The following is a 16,725-nucleotide window of genomic DNA, read 5'->3' on the forward strand; positions in this document are numbered from 1 at the left end:
TTTTGTATAAGGCACTTTTCTATTTTTCTAATCTGCAAGACCAGCAGCCGTGTATAACGTAGGATCTACAGGATAGCTTCCAGTTCCCAGTATCATCCTTTAGGTCTTTTAATCTCTTTTATACTCTTATAACCACAGTGACTTACCCACATTCATTTTTTGTTAGTTTGGCCTAGAATATTATGGGTATTATCTAACACTTGATATGGTGGTTCCAGCTCATTTATTTCAGGGAAGCATTTGGGAGTAGGGATCTTTCTAACATCCTTTTGTAAAAAATAACCTAAAGAAAATAAATTCTACAGGTTCATCATTTGCTCTTCTCAGAGTCTACCTTTTACCTAGCAATCAATGACTCCTATCTAATAATATTTTTTTTTCCCTTTCTGACATATTCTTTTTTTTTTTTTTTTTTTTTTGAGACGGAGTTTCGCTCTTGTTACCCAGGCGGGAGTGCAATGGCGCGATCTCGGCTCACCGCAACCTCCGTCTCCTGGGTTCAGGCAATTCTCCTGCCTCAGCCTCCTGAGTAGCTGGATTACAGGCACGCACCACCATGCCCAGCTAATTTTTTTTTTTTTTTTTGTAGCTTTAGTAGAGACGGGGTTTCACCATGTTGACCAGGATGGTCTCGATCTCTTGACCTCGTGATCCACCCGCCTCGGCCTCCCAAAGTGCTGGGATTACAGGCTTGAGCCACCGCGCCCGGCTCTGACATATTCTTAAGAAGCTCTTCATTCTAGTTTTGGAGGCTTTTTTTTACATTGCTTAGCAAAATCTCTTTTGATGGTGACAGTGTACATTTAACAAAAGCAAATTACATCGGCAAATTTCCCATTCACATTGAAACTACACAAAACATGTATACTTAGCAGTCATATTCAGCACTGTCCAGGAAACTGAAATAATACTGATGGATGCTTGCAGTAAGCATCTGCCAAAGTGCAGGGAGAAAACAGTCTCAAAACTGTTGTAGAAGAGTTCAAGGCAAATCATATTTCTATGAAATATTGATGCAGCATCAAAGATGATGTTGCCTTAAACATTTAAGTAAGCTTCTGTTCTGAAAGGTGTAACTCTTGTGTTTTATACCTGCACACAGTAAAAATATCAGGAGTGTCTGAAAAGGCTGTCTCATTACTTAGACTCTTAAATTGCCACCCTGAATTTTTAAGTCACATAAAAGAATGGATTTGTGAGATGAAGAATGCATTGATTTCTCCACATTCTGTCTCTGGAGTGAAGAGAAAAATGAGGCAGTATATTAAGGAGTCATCAAGTTCAATGTTTATGACAGTAATAAAAACTTTTAATAGAGAATGTTCTAAAAGAGATTTGAGTTTTTGTACTGGATACAATATAAGACTGGGATACTAAGTTTATGTAGTGATAAACAGTTGTTTAAGAAAGAACTGATCCATTCAAGAAACCATAGGTGATTTATAAGCAAAACAGAATTTCAAGTAGTAATAGCAGGAAAAACTGAACATCACAATTCTTGTTCTCAACTTGAAATAATCTAGTTCAGTTTATGCCAACTACAAGCTCAAGGCCACTCACCAGGAAGTTGTGATCTTGTTTTACTTTAAAAAGATAAAAGATTTCCCCAAGGCCACCACCTTGATTGATTTTGTTGTAAGTGGTATTGCTGCTGCCACACGTCTGGGCTGGAGGGTTGATTCCACTCCTGGCACCATTATCAATGGTCCATGCAAGGCTCCCGGACTTTTGCCTTAATACTTTTCATTCCATTTTATCCCAATTCTTCATTCCCATTCTATTTTCCCATAGGCAACCATTCTAATGTATTTTAAATCATTTTTTAGTTAATGCTTATTGTGTGCCCTATTATGTGTTGGCTTCAAGGTCTAGGAATGCATCACTGATCAAAGTAGATTAAAAACTCCTGCCTTCCTGGACCCTATTTTCTAAAGGGGGATGCTCAATTTAAAAATCAAGTAGTAAATATTATTAAAGAGCAATAAGTACTAGAGAGAAGAACTAAATAGGGAAGAGGAAAAGGAAATGCTTGGGATGGGGGTGCCATTTTAAACAGGACGATAAGGAAAGGGCTCACTCAAGAGGTAACATTTGAGCCTAGATTTTAAGAAGGTGAGCATGTGAGACATGCAGATATCCAAGAGAAGACTTTGGGGACAGCACGTACAAGGGCTCTGGGCATTTGCTTCCACCATCCTCACAGACTTCATGCTGTGCTTCTCCCATACTTAACTCATTAATTCTCCAGCAATGGACTTCTAGTGGCCCTGTGTCAGAAGTTCACTGAAGAATACACCCCCAGAAAGAGGGGGATGGATCCTGGGGTACACAGGTAATTCAACCAAGTACTTCTGGATTTTCCCCTAGAATAGCCACATTTGTCTTCACCAGTAACGGCTCATCGTCACCACATATCTGCCGTGATCTTTGTTCAGATTTCTAATTTTTGCCAAGATGATGAAAACAATTATGATATTTCATTGTTTTTTAAAAGGGAATGGCTCCTTTTTTTTTTTACTCTTTTAACTGTGGTAAAAAATATTTTACAATTTGCCATTTTTTCCATTTTTAAGTGCACAATATTATAGCAGTAATTACATTCATAATGTTGTGCAGTCATCACAGCTTTAAGTCTTAATACAGCACCATTGCTTTGGAGTTAGGAAGCCTAGGATTTGAATCCCATATCTTGTCTTACTGGCTGCATGACCCTGGAAAAGTTGCTTAATCTCTTTTGCCTCAGTTTTCTTATCTGTAGAATGGAGATACTACTAATCCTTCTACACTCTTCTAATATTAAGTGTTATGATATATGTACAGGATTGCTGTTCTTAGTAAAAGTAAGTATTTGATAAACAGTAATTAGGATTATTAGTAGTAGTATTAGTAATAATGTGATGATTAATTATGCTTAGCTGCCATTTCATCTGAACCTGCCCTAATTCAAATGGCAGAACAGGGGATCCTCAGTATTTCTGCAGCATCATCCTTACCACCAAAGAACCTGGGCTCAGAATTTAGTGGAGGAATAAAGAGGATTGAGAAATAATTTCATTGTGGAACCAAAAGAAGTAGGGGTAAAAATGATTAAATAACATTCAAACTATCATCTCTTTTTTTTTTTTTTCAGTCTTCATGTTCCTTTGTTAGAGCAAGATTTCTGATATACAGTGAGGTATTTACTAAACAGAGATCTGTGCAGAAATTACATACTATCTATCTAGACAACTTGTTACATTTTGCCTATTGATTGCATCATTCCACTTACCAAGTTTTATATATCAAAAAGCTTTGCATTTCATCAAGCTGTTCACTAATTCACCTCTAAAAAATTGGCATTTAATTTCGGCTACCATATTTTACAGCATTAAAAAGCTTATGCATTATGGTGCATCTCTGCACAGTAGCATTAAGCAGTTACAGCTGAGTCCATTATCCCATCCAGATTCACATAGTCCCATTTGAGAGCTTTAGACCGGACAGCTGGGCCAAAGTTACTCCTAATTAACACAGACTTCTTACCCTGACGGCCTATCTTCTTGGCCATATTTTATATAGCCAACGAAGACAGGCCAGCAACCATCCCATGTATAACTTGGCATTAGAGCACGAGGTATGTCAAACCATGATCTTATATAAGGAGCAATTCCAGGGCCAACAGATGAAGACAGGAGGTTTCTCGAATGGAAGAAGGTTCTCCTCCCCAGCTGCGTGAGTGCACACTCCCCAGCAGGAGGAGGAATGGCTCTTTGCTGCCTTCTCCTGTGCTTGAAAAAAGATGCTCTGCTGCACTGATGGACGTTGGAATCTCAAGATCTGCCAGATGTACTTTTTTTTAGTCTGATTTTTAAAAAATATTGTGATACGTTAATCCACATTTTGGGTCTGAATCTCTTAGATTTCACTGATGACACTAATATATAAGTAACTAAAACTGGCAGATTTCACTGGTGATGTGAGATTATTCATCAGTACTTTTTTGAAACAGGAGTCAGGTTTTGCTTCCCACAGTGATTATCCTGTATCCTGTAACTACCAGCATATAATTGAATCATTTCATAAAACTTGCCAAAACGCAGAAAAGAATGAAGCAAAACAAAACGAAACAAAAAATGGCATTAATATGTAGGAAAAAAGTAAGTATTTTCAATTCAAAAGTGAGAGTCTAGTAGAATAAGTTTGGGAGTGTTTGCACAGTTTTTCTTCTCTGTGCTATTCAGTCCAGCTGTTCACTAGCTTTTGAAAAAGAAAGAAAAAATTTAATTGCCCCTGCTGAAGTAATTTTTAAAACATATCTTTTACTTTCCATTTTTATCTAAGTGGTCCTTTTCTACTTTTTAGAATGTCAAATTGTAGAATTTGCTTACTGAAAATGTGTGCTTTAGGCTACAAAAGAATATTTAGAAATCCTTACCAAAAAAAAAACGCAAGTGGGAGTGGAAATTTGAAAGAGGACCGCCTAATTCAGCACTATAACCAGGGTGAGAAGCAGTGTGTGTGAGAGTGTGTGTGTGTATGTGTGTGTGGGCTGTGTAAAATGTGTTTTTCAAAGTACCGAGAGGTCGATGAGACTGATTAGCTCCTCTGAGAAGAAAAGAAAAGGTTCTCGGACCCCTTCATGTTTCTTCCTTAGAATAATTTGGATGGGATTTGTGATAAAGAAAAGCCTAAGGGAAAAAGGATATTCAATCTGTGTGGTGGAAAATTTTTGAAAAAAAAAATTGCTTTCTTCAAACAAGGTATGTCTGATGAATTTCTAAGCTGTGTATACAGTTACTTTCCATTCATTATTATTGGAATGTATTTGTCTTTAAGAAACTACAGTACAAACCTTGACCAAGTAAGCAGCCTATACAAATTTCAGTTTCAAGAGAGTTGAGATGAGAGTGGGTGGTAGTTGGCATCCTTGTAAACAACTAGTAATATACATATATATTTATTAATTATACATAAACTGCATTGATATTATAACAAGATATTTTACTGTTTCTTTAAACCTATTTAATTATGGTTAAAAATAAGTTGAAAAGTATGACATTTGTGTAGAACTTAAAGTAATTTAAGTCTCTATTATCTTTTTTTAAAAAACTTTGCTTGGAAATATGGAATATAATAGCAACATCGCTAATTGCTTATAAAGATGTGTAAATATTTCATATCTCATAGCAGCATGAGAAATGGGCACATTGGTGCTAACTTAAAAGAGAAACTATTTCATGTGGACCTCTACTTCTCTCTATTCAGACAGATGTCAGTGGAATGTGGCTACATGTGCAATTCTGTGTCTTGTTTACACTTAAAGTGTTTTCTTAGGCTGAATGCTTCTGTTACTGATAAGCCCAAGAAGGGGCTGGCATTGTTAAGTCTACCGTTGTAGCTCAGCTTTTCACAGGAAGACAGGATATGAAATCTCTTTTAAGTGTGATTTGTGTCCAACTTGTATAAACATGAAATAAACGCCTCAAGCACAGGTTAAAGAGAGAGGATAAGACTGAATAATTAGACATGTTAGTTTGCTCCGAACAACCCACAGCATCTTTGCCATTCCAAAATCAAGAGTGGAATTTAAAATTTTCTTAGGACAATATGTCCAAAGAAAATAAAAATAAAACTGAGCATTCTTGGCCATGGTGGTTGCTCAAAATTGCGTGTGCTAAGAAAATAGTACTTTACCATTACGTTGCGTTGCAATAAATTTGGAAGTTTTGGTGGTAAAGTTCTGAGGTTGTTTTTCCCTTGGTCTCTTGAAAGATGAAAACACCCTGCAGCAAAGCAGGATCAAACACTGTTTGTTTGTGTATTTTCTCTCTGTGTGTGTTAGCTGCAAGTGGTAGCCAGCACTGGTAGGAAAGGGGGAAGTACTATCTTTTATTTATTGAATTAAAATACCCTCTTTTGTTAAAAAGCTTTAGACAAAGAATTACAAGATTGCAAGGACTTGCATTTTTTATTGCCATATGCTGGTTTTCCAGACTAAGCTTCATTTAAATATATCATATGCCTCACCACTAAAAAAAAAAAAAAGCCTTAGGAAGATTGGAAATGCTTAATGTCTATCCTGAAAGTGTTTACTTCATGAATATTGTTTAGAAGATCTAACTGTCTTTTCCACCAACTCACTGATCACATGAAGAATAGTTTCTTTCAGAGAAAATACATGAGGTTTGAGAATGGTTTATGAATAGCATCATGAGAACAATTCTCAGCTGTGATTCCTGTAAGACACGTTGAATACAGGAAAGCAGTATAGTTCAATGCATGTGCCAAGCCAGGAGTCTTAAATTATAGTAAGAGCTCTGCCACTACCTAACTATTACCTTGGAAAAGGTATGTAACATTTCTTGACTTTTGTTTCCCTCTTTAAAAAACAGAAATAGCAATGCCTGTACACCCTCCCTTCCAGGGTAACCACAAAGGTCAGTAGTGATTCTTAGCTCCAAAGGAGTTTTGAAATGTCAAAACTTCTATAGCAATTTAATCTTGGTCAGGTGCAGTGGCCCATGCCTGTAATCCCAGCACTTTGGGAGGCCGAGGTCAGGAGTTCAAGACCAGCCTGGCCAATATGGTGAAACCCCATCTCTACTAAAAATACAAAAATTAGCCAGGCATGGTGGCAGGCGCCTGTAATCCCAGCTACTCAGGAGGCTGAGGCGAGAGAATCACTTGAACTTTGGAGGCAGAGGTTGCAGTGAGCCAAGATCATGCCACTGCACTCCAGCCTGAGCAACAAAATGAGATTCAGTCTCAAGAAAAAAAAGAAAAAAAATGTAAAATTTTCCCCCCACATATTAAAAAAAAAGATTACTTTAGAAAGCATTTATATGATAAAAACTTCACGGCCTCCCACATGTTCCCACGATGCTGTGCCCACATGTGCAACTTCCTCTCTCCTTGCTCTCACTTGGAGGTGTGAGCCAAGTGTCAGCAGCAATGAGTCCAAGACAGAGCACATGGGTCTGTCTGTCAGTAAAAGGGCGTTTAGCTGTGGGGCTTTGGAGAGGTTACTCAACATCTCTGCATCTCTATTTCATCACATACAAAACGAAGAAGTTAAGCAAGATAGTCTCTAAATTTCCCTCTCAATCCTATGGTTCTATGCACTGGGAGCTTTCCAATGTCAAAATACGGCCAGGACAATTTCACTGTTGCAACTCTCTGTACATTGCTAAATGATGAAGTATCGAAACAGGGCTATAAAACTTATGGTATGTCTTAAATATGTATGTTTACATAACCAGAGACTTTAATGTATACAAAAATGAAATTTAACATAATTATATTCTTCACAGGACAATTATAGGAGATTACATATACATATACATATACATATACATATACATATACATAGTGTACTGGAGACAGTGGGTCCAAGCTGTATGAAAGACTTTTTCAGTTCTCTGCTGTATTTCTGTGACTGTCAGTATAACCCCATGTGGAAAGAATGCCAAATGCTTTAATTTAAAGCCTCGCATGTGAGGTCAAGACAAAAATGTCCCTTCCTGTGCTCTGGGTCCTATGGGTGTTAGGCAGGAAGCTCTGCTACTTTTTAAATGTGTTAATGTTGGTAAGTTACTTAAAGTCTCTTGGCCTCAGTTTTCTCATCTATAAAAGGGGTCTATTATGGCTGTCTACCTATCCCACAGAGCTGTGGCAAAGAGGTTTGATCAGTGCCTGGCATATTGCTGCACCCAAATGTTAGTAAATTGTTTCTCATTATGTGTGACTAGAATAAAGAAATCAGATAAACTGTGAAACAAATCATTTGTAACAATCTTCAAACTTTGACACATTCACTAACTGGATACGTTCAGCAAACAGATTCATGGAATTATGTGATATTAATATAATCATTAGAAACTACTTGCCATCTTTTTATCCAGGGGACCTGAGCTTGTCAATCAATAAATACTAAATGAGAGAGGCAACTTCTGTGATGGTTGTAATCTGACAAAGCTCAAAAGGCCTCCCTCTCACTGCCTTAAAATGTTTCTCCCTGTGGTTTGCAGAAGACAGTGAAATTCCTGGCCCTCAAACACACAGCATTTTGCAACATGGTGGTGTTGACGGTGGTGGTGGTGGTGGTTTTAAAATGATTAACCATCACCCCAACAACAACAACAACAAAACAACAACAACAATAATAGGCCAGGTGTGGTGGCTCATACCTGTGATCCCAACACTTTGGGTGGCTGAGGCAGGAGGATTGCTTGAGGCCAGGAGTTTGAGACCAGCCTAGGCAACATAATGAGACCTTGTCCTTACTAAAACTAAAAACATTAGCCAGGCACAGCTGTGCTCACCTATAATCCAAGCTACTAAGGAGGCTGAGGCAGGAAGATCACTTGCCGCTGCACTCCAGCCTGGTCAACAGAGCAAGACTCTATCTCAATTAAATAATAATAATAATAACTGCTAACATTTACAGAGCTATTCTTATGTGCCACCCACTGCTCCAGCCCTTTTCATATATTAAGTCATTTAATCCTAACAGCAAACCCATGAGGTGAGTTCTTACTATCATCATTACACAGATGAAAAAAACTAAGGCACTGATAAGCTAAGTTGTCTGAAGCCACAAAGCTAGTAAGGGGTGGAGCTCAGCTTCAAAACCAAGAGGTCTACTTCCAAAGTCATACGCTTAATGTGCCAGGCAACAATTACACATGGTCCTGGTTTTTCTGTGACAGTACCAAATTAGTCTTTGCCATCTCTGAAAACATAGTTCTCAAGCCAAGTGAGAATTCTTAAAAAAAAAAAAAAGGTGTTCCTCCTTGCAGGTAGAGACACCTTTGTCATAATAAGGGAGAGGAATGGAGGCAAGAAACTCACAGGGGAAGGTCTGCCAGGTGAGGAGCACTTTTATTTCTATCATTCTTAGATAATCTCCTGGATACCTCTTGGATGAGAATCGCTTTCTGGGTGGATGGGGAAAAAATGCTTTTTTTTTTTTTTTTTTGGTGTGGTGACTCAGATGAAGAATCGTTTTTTGGGTGTCTGACTCAGGGGAGTCAGGGGTTGCAAGAGGAGGGAAGGCTGAGGAGGAGACTGTCATGAAGCCCTCTGTGTAGCCCGCCTCCAAAACCTCTCCTTTATCTTCATTGGAAGGTTAACCCGGCAGCTTGTTGCAGAAAGAATCACGTTTCCTTATGACTCAAGCTACTTCAGAAAATCACTTTCCCTGATAAGGGTCTCTACATTGACAACACTGTCATGAAAATTTCTCAAATTCTTTCCTTCAGTTGGAGAAAGGCTAAACTTCTGTGTGGATAAACATCGCCCTTCAGGCTATAGTGAGAAGGCATTCTGTTTCTACATTCTTTCTTCTCTTATTCAAAAAGAAAAAATATATACCTATGCCCTCGGGGAAGCCCTACCTGTAGTTTCCAAGGGATCAGATCACTGGCATCTTAATGCTAAGTGAATTCCCTCCACTGGGCTTCTTTGTGTTCCAGACAGAGAAAACATGCTTTGGACATAAAGGTGCAAGTTAACCGTGCCCAGACCGGCCGTATTTACACAACATAGTGAGTCAATCTGCACTCCAAAAAGCAAAAGGAATTTGGGGAAGAGAGAACATTCAACAACAGAAAGAGCAAATATTTATTGGGCCATCTCCACGTACCATTCCCAATCCCACGCGCTTGAGAAGAAGAGTGAACAAAATCGTTTCCATTTTCCTAACGGGGCGGGGCGGGGGGAGGGGGAATAAACAAATATAGGTAAGAGGCCCAGTGGTGATAAGGGGCTGCGAAAAACATAAGTAGCAAAGTAGGATGCAGACAGCAGTGAGGAGGAGGATTTGCATTGCATGATTTGGTGAATGTTTTTTGTTTGTTTTTGTTTTTTGAAATGAAATCCCGCTCGCCCAGGCTGGAGTGCAGTGGCACGATCTTGGCTCACTGCAACCTCCGCCTCCTGGGTTCATGCTATTCTCCTATCTCAGCCTCCCAAGTAGCTGCGATTACAGGCACGTGCCGCCATGCCCAGCTAATTTTTTGTATTTTTAGTAGAGATGGGTTTTCACCGTGTTAGCCAGGATGGTCTCGATCTCCTGACCTCGTGATCTGCCCACCTCGGCTTCCCAAAATGCTGGGATTACAGGCGTGAGCCACCACGCCCGGCAGATTTGGTGAATGTTAAACAGAAATGAAGGAAGCCAGGAAGCAACCTTTGTGGGTCCCTCAGGGAAGAGCATTCCAGGCAGAGGGAAAAGCAAATGCAACAGCCCTGAGTGGAACCCTGCTTGGGAGCCCAGTGTGTCTGCAGCAGGCTGGAGGAGGAGGAATGGAGAGCCCAAGTGTGTCTTTGGACAAGCAGACACAGAGGGCACCATTCTCACATGCTCAGTTTCCCCCTGACCACCTACTGCTCACTCACACACTGTTTAGGGGCAGTTCTTGCCTCTGCTCTGGATGAAATCTGTCAGGCCATGCTCAGAGGTTATATATGTGTATGTGTGTGTGTGTATATGTGTATATATATATATATATATATATATATATATATAAATATAAAAGACCTTGTTCACATTACACTCCCAAACAATCTCAGTTCAGTCATTAACATGTACATAATACTAGGTAATCCTTAAAAACATAAAAATGATGTTCAAAGTTTAAAGTCTCATCCCCCACATCCAGGCTTGCTTTGTGCAACGGAAAAGGGGTGTGATTGAATTTTCTTTCTCTGCCTCGCGCCTTTACCTCTCTCCCCGCTGGACACTAATGGTAGTCTCTTTGTGTCCAGAGTTGAAGTGGGTGCAGGGAGGAAAGGTGGGAGGCAGGGACAGGCCTCACTAGTTGGTACTGTCATGAGCAAGCATCCAGGTTCCCTGAGCTTTGCAGGGGTTTATAACTGCTTCTTGTTCCCATAGGGCACGTGTGTGGTGCTGTGAGGATGCCCTCCCCTACAGCGTTGAGGAATCCTCACCTGTAGTTCCCTAGATGTTATGAAATAAATCTATTCTGGCTGGGGGTTTACAACTCCTCCCTCAGCCCTTGGGCAACTGGTAAGCTCTGTCTGGCTGCTTTCTGCGAAGGCTCCTCAGCCCTCCACGTACCTGACTCAGGCCAGAGCTAAAACCTCAGGCTGACTCTGTCACACAGGGAGTTCTGACTGCCACAAGCTCTTCCCCTCTCCTGTAGATGAACTTACTCATGACAGGCACCAGTCCATGGAGGCATACATCAGACCCAGAGACACAACTACTCAGCCACTTCAAATTGGGTTACTTGGGTATCCAAGCTGGGTATCCAAGGAGGTGACTGAGAACCAAGATCCCTGGCTGAGGACCTCTCTATGCAAGAGGTTGTAGAAGCTGAGAGAGGTAGTTGGAGATGAGAGACCGGAAATTTCTCTCTTTTCATTTAAAAACAGTCTCTCTCTGTCACCAGGCTGAAGTGCAGTGGTACAATCTCAGCTCACTGCAACCTCTGCCTCCTGGGTTCAAGCAATTCTCCTGCCTCAGTCTCTCGAGTAGCTGGGACTATAGGCATGTACCACTTCGCCCAGCTAATTTTTATATTTTTAGTAGAAATGGGGTTTCACCATGTTGGCCAGGATGGTCTCAATTTCTTGGACCTTGTGATGTGCTCGTCTCGGCCTCCCAAAGTGCTGGGATTACAGGCATGAGCCACTGTACCCTGCCAAAAATTTCTTAAAGACAAGTTGTAGGCATTTTCCCTCCTCTTCTCCCTACCTAGATGTGGAAGAAGAGCAGGTGGCTCCCCTACTCCCACCCAACTTCAGGTGATAGTGAAAGGAGCTCCAAAGAGACTATTTTAGAACATGGAAGTGGTCGGAACCTATTGTCTTGAGGTCTCAACCAAAACTAAGACAAAAGGATCATCTTATTTTAACATCCCATTACACAGTCAATGACAATACACTCAAATGTTTACTTAAATGGGTGTGTTATGCCTGGTTACACTTAAAAATATGCCTGGTGCATCATTTTACCCTAAATAACATTTGTGTGTGACAGAGAGTTGTGAGTTCAGGCTCAAATATGACTCTTGAAAAATCTCATAACCTTTTAACTAAGATCTCTTTATCATACAAGGTATGTACTTTACAGTGTGTGCTTTAACAATTGTCAACCAAGTATTTCAAAAGCCTGGGATATCTGCATCAAGGTAAAAGGAAGATAAAACCATCTTATACAGTGGGAAAATCAGATGTTGAATGGAGTTAAGTGTTTCAGGTTTGGGATAGAATTCTGGTTCCGCTATATATTTATTCTGTAAGCTTGGGCAGTTTTTGTTTTGTTTTGTTCTGTTTTTTTGAGACAGAGTCCTGCTCTGTCACCACACTGGAGTGCAGTGGCATGATCTCGGCTCACTGCAACCTCTGCCTCCCAGCTTCAAGCGATTCTCCTGCCTAAGCCTCTGGAGTAGCTGGGATTACAGGCACGCGCCACCAGGCCCAGCTAATTTTTGTATTTTTAATAGAGATGGGGTTTCACCATGTTGCCCAGGGTGGTCTTGAACTCCTGACCTCAGGTGATCCACCCACCTCAGCCTCCTAAAGTGCTAGGATTACAGGCATGAGCCACTGCACCTGGCCAGCTTGGGCAGTTTACTGAAGTTCTTTAAGTCTCAATTTCCTGCTCTAATGAATGGGCACAATAGTCCTTACCTGACAGGATCACCATGACAGTTATGTAAGATCACCTGTGTGCCATGTGCAGCATATAGTAGACATTTAGTCAATGATAGTTATTACTATGCGCATGAACTCTACACTTCTAAAACTTCCCAGGAAGAAGAGCAAAGCGATCAATCCCATCTCATTTAATAGGCCTCTATATATCTAGGCCAAAATAGTCAGGGGGCCATGCAGGAGGGTCTGAGGGCGCCTTCAGAGCTGGGGGTGGTACCAGGAAGGCCTCTGAAGTAGGACTGTTGGTGGCCACCTTTGGAGGGCTGGGTCTCCTGCTTCTAAATGACTGTTTCTACTGGTCCCTGGAAATTCCTGAGGCTTAATCCTCCACAGCCCTCCATTCCTGAGCCACAGACACTGTCCTCCACACCCTCCATTTTACCCAGGTCTGTGGTCGCCGGGATTCGAGAATGTGCTTCACCCACAGCCCCAAGCCTGCCTTCCAAACCCTGTCATCTGAGAGGAACCCATTCTCTACTGAGCAGCAGAAGGGAGGGCGTGGATCTTACAGGCACACCCTCATCTGCCTTCCTATCTCAGCTGGAAAGTTTTGTCGGACCTGAGAATGTTTTGCTGTGCTTCAGAATTGAAGGCAGACCAAAAAGCACAGTGTGTTCAGACTAGTCCAGGCTCTAGGGATCAAGTTGGGCAGAACCAAACACCCAGCTCCAAATTCACAGTAGACAGCCCCTTGGCAACCACAAACCTCAAAGCCCAAGGGGGAGAACTGGGAGGAGACAAGGCTAATCCACAGTGTCAAACACATTAGGCAAAGATGTTTGTGATGAGAGAAACTCATCTTCCAAAGCTTCATGACAGTCCTTAAACCACCCACGGTTTCCAGGGTAACAAAGAGGAGCAATCAGGGCCCACCTCGTCTTTTTGAGGTCCTGGCCCCTTTCCTTTAGATTTCCTGATCTTCATGTCCCTTTCCATTACACAAGATAAATAACTCTTGGAAGGGATTCTTTAGAGCTCATTTGGGGCATGCCAGCAAACTAGTATTTTTTCCTACTGGCAATATAAGATCTAAACTACCACTTCAGAAATGTAATTACTGTTTGCAGTCTCTCTAGAAATCACCATTGGTAGAAGCCTTTGTGGATGTGGTAAGCATTACCATATGTCAGGTTCCTAACGCAGTACAAAATAATGATCTGAAACACACAACCAAAAAAGGCTTTCCCTTCTTGGTATTCCGACATGCAGAAACATGCCACATGGATCAATGAACCTAATGGCACAGGCATATGTCAGTTGTATACATGGATGAGATCTTCAACCCACCCAACCGCCCATGAGGAAACATCTTTGCTTTAGGATTTTCTCTGACTACTGGTGGTGAAAGGAGATCCTGGAGAAGGGGATACATATTCTAGTCATCACAGAAGTACATAGAATTTTTTTTTGAGACAGAGTCGCTGTGTTGCCCAGGCTAGAGTGCAGTGGTGTGATCTCAGCTCACTGCAACCTCTGCTTCCTGGGTTCAGGCAATTCCCCTGCCTCAGCCTCCTGAGTAGCTGGGACTGTAGATGCCCACCACCACCATCCCTGGCTAATTTTTTGTATTTTAGTAGAGACAGGGTTTCACTATGTTGGCCAGGATGGTCTCGATCTCCTGACCTCGTGATCTACCCTCCTCGGCCTCCCAAATTGGTGGGATTACAGGCGTGAACCACCGCATCCGGCCAGTACATAAAATTTTTATGGGAAGTTTCTAGAGATTGGAATCTCAGTAAGCATAACGTTCTCATAAATACATCGAGAAATAAACATTCTCATAAATCAGTTTCTCAGCCCTGGCACTATTTACCTGTGGGTGAGCACTTCTTTGTTGTTGAGGCTGTCCTGGGCATTGCAGGATGGTCAGCAGCGTCTCTACTCTGGCCTGTACCCACTAGATGCCAGCAGCATCCTGCTGTCCCGTCAAAGTTGTGACAACCCCAAAAGTCTTCAAACGAAACACGGTTATAGGTCTCCTGCGGGACCAAATCACCTCTGTTAACTACTGTCATAAATTATGAGGAAACTCTACAGCAACATTCTGGCAGCATGGTTTCAAGATCGCTCACTTCCATTTTTTTTTTTTTTCCTGAGCATCCCAGACTTTCTCAGTGGCTGCGACAGCTCACGGGATTTCTTGCCACCCTTCTTCCCAGAGCTTGGCTTCAGGGTTGGGGATAGCCTCTCTGGGGACCCTCTGCTTTGATGCTACCAAAAGACAAGCACATATGTCCTTTTCATTTTAAGTGTTTTCATTTTATTCTGAATCATTTCAGGGAAACAGGACATAACTAGAGCAATAAATATGAAAAGGGTTTTAATCAAAGCTGCAGGAAACAGAAACCAACTTCAACTGACTTAAGTCAAAGACCCAAAAACATCAATGTCAGGCATAGGAGTCAGAGTCCAGCTGGACCTCCTTCAGCCTGGAAATGGGACCTGGAAAGTGGCCAGAAATGAAGAGATCTGCTCCCCTGCTCCTCCGAGGGCCACATACTTGTCCCCTCCATCTCTCTCTGCCCTCCTCTTATACATCTTATCTAGGGCCCCACATGGCCTGCAGCTTGCGCAAACTCACAGCTTCTAAGGCTTTCAGAATCTTGATTCCAAAATCCCAAGGGAGATCTCGATTGGCTTCAGTTATCTTTTTTTGCTAGATCATAAGCTTTTGACCAGCTGAGTCATATATATTTCAGTGACTGTCATCTCTGCATCTGACAATAATAATTGAGCTGCTTAAGTTGTAGATGTAAGCAGGCTTTGGAAAGCGAAAAGTACTATGCAAATGAAGAGTGGCATTTTTATTTTATTATAGTATTATATAAGAAATCATGGAATCATTTGAAACTTACAGTGACAACCATGTGAGAAGTTGGCATGGTAGAAATATTAAGTTGGAAATCTGGGCTGTGTGAGGTTGGCCAAGTCACTTCCCTGCTCTGAATTATGGGAATTATAATGTCCGTTTCACCTCCTCAAGGGGCTCGTAGGTGGTTTAAGTGAGAAAACAGTTTAGTGAGAAAACCCTCTGCAGACTCTGGTATAAACCCCTATTATTACAGTCTTCTCTAGTTAAAACCAGTATACGAACGACCACTGTGAATTAGGTAGCAGTTAGGAGTAATCTTTCAGCTGCTAGCCAAGTGAAAGGGAAATGTATTAGCTCACATAACAGACAGTCCAGAGGCAGGCCCAGCCCTCAGGCACAAGACAAATCATAGCTCTGACTCATTTCTCTGTGATTTGCCTAGCTTCCCTCCTCCCCTTGAATTAGCAGTTTCCTCAGCTGGACTTTTCTCATGGTCACAAGTTGGCAGCCAGCAGACCCACAACAAACTGTTCCCTTGTTCATTTCCAATGAGAGAGGCGCCCTCTCTCCAAAAACAAAGGCTTTAAGTCCTTACATTCTGTCTGTTACAACTCAGGATACAACCCACCTAGACTAGTAACTAGTATGATCACCTGGCAAGTGCCTGGGCCCAAGCCTGGAGCAATCACCAGCAAGAGGTGGGGGGGTCTAACCATCCTTGCCTTAGGCCCTGAATGGGGCTCTGCCTGGGAGCTGTGGATGGACCTGCTTCCTTTCAGTGGTCGGGCTATCTGATTTCCTTTATCAAATTCAGATTCTGTTAGGAAGAAGGAAGGGGGAAACAGATGCTCTGTGTAGGCCACCAACAGTGTCCATCCAGTTCACGTAGTCTGACTCAGAGCACATCTTCAATAACTTTGTGCATCCTTAGAAGCCAACATACTGAAAAAAGACAAAATTTCCCCTGCCTTCCATAACTATTTGGCTCACATTTTCTGCCAGAATTTCTTTAGGATAAAAAAAAATGAAGTAAACAAGAATTGGGAAGAGGAGAAAAGAAAGAAAAACTACTGTTCTCTCTGGCACTCTCTCTCTCTTTCTCACAGAATCCTAGGGGATTGTAATGATGACCTCAAGGTGGCCGCTGGCGTCATGGCAACAGGAAACACAGTGTTTCAGGCCTCAGTCAGAGGAATACATCTCTATAAACGTTTATGTACAGATGAAGGCCACCATTACATTGTAAAGGACCT

The 16,725-nt window shown here is 41.6% G+C and overlaps 1 protein-coding gene across 4 annotated transcripts in view; it reads left to right on the top strand.

Moving 5' to 3' along the window:
- Nucleotides 1–4,466: 4,466 nt before the first annotated feature.
- The window catches only part of VIT (vitrin), a 120,447-nt gene continuing 108,188 nt past the window's right edge, over nt 4,467–16,725 (top strand). For all 4 annotated transcript variants that reach the window (XM_032239301.1, XM_032239302.1, XM_032239303.1 and 1 more), the window contains exon 1: nt 4,467–4,739. The gene's annotated coding sequence lies outside the window, so the exon portion shown is untranslated. The remainder of the gene's footprint in view (nt 4,740–16,725) is intronic.

Source organism: Sapajus apella, unplaced genomic scaffold (genome assembly GCF_009761245.1).
Source record: "Sapajus apella isolate SASKATOON/1434 unplaced genomic scaffold, GSC_monkey_1.0 scaffold44, whole genome shotgun sequence".
Taxonomy (NCBI): Eukaryota; Metazoa; Chordata; class Mammalia; order Primates; family Cebidae; genus Sapajus; species Sapajus apella.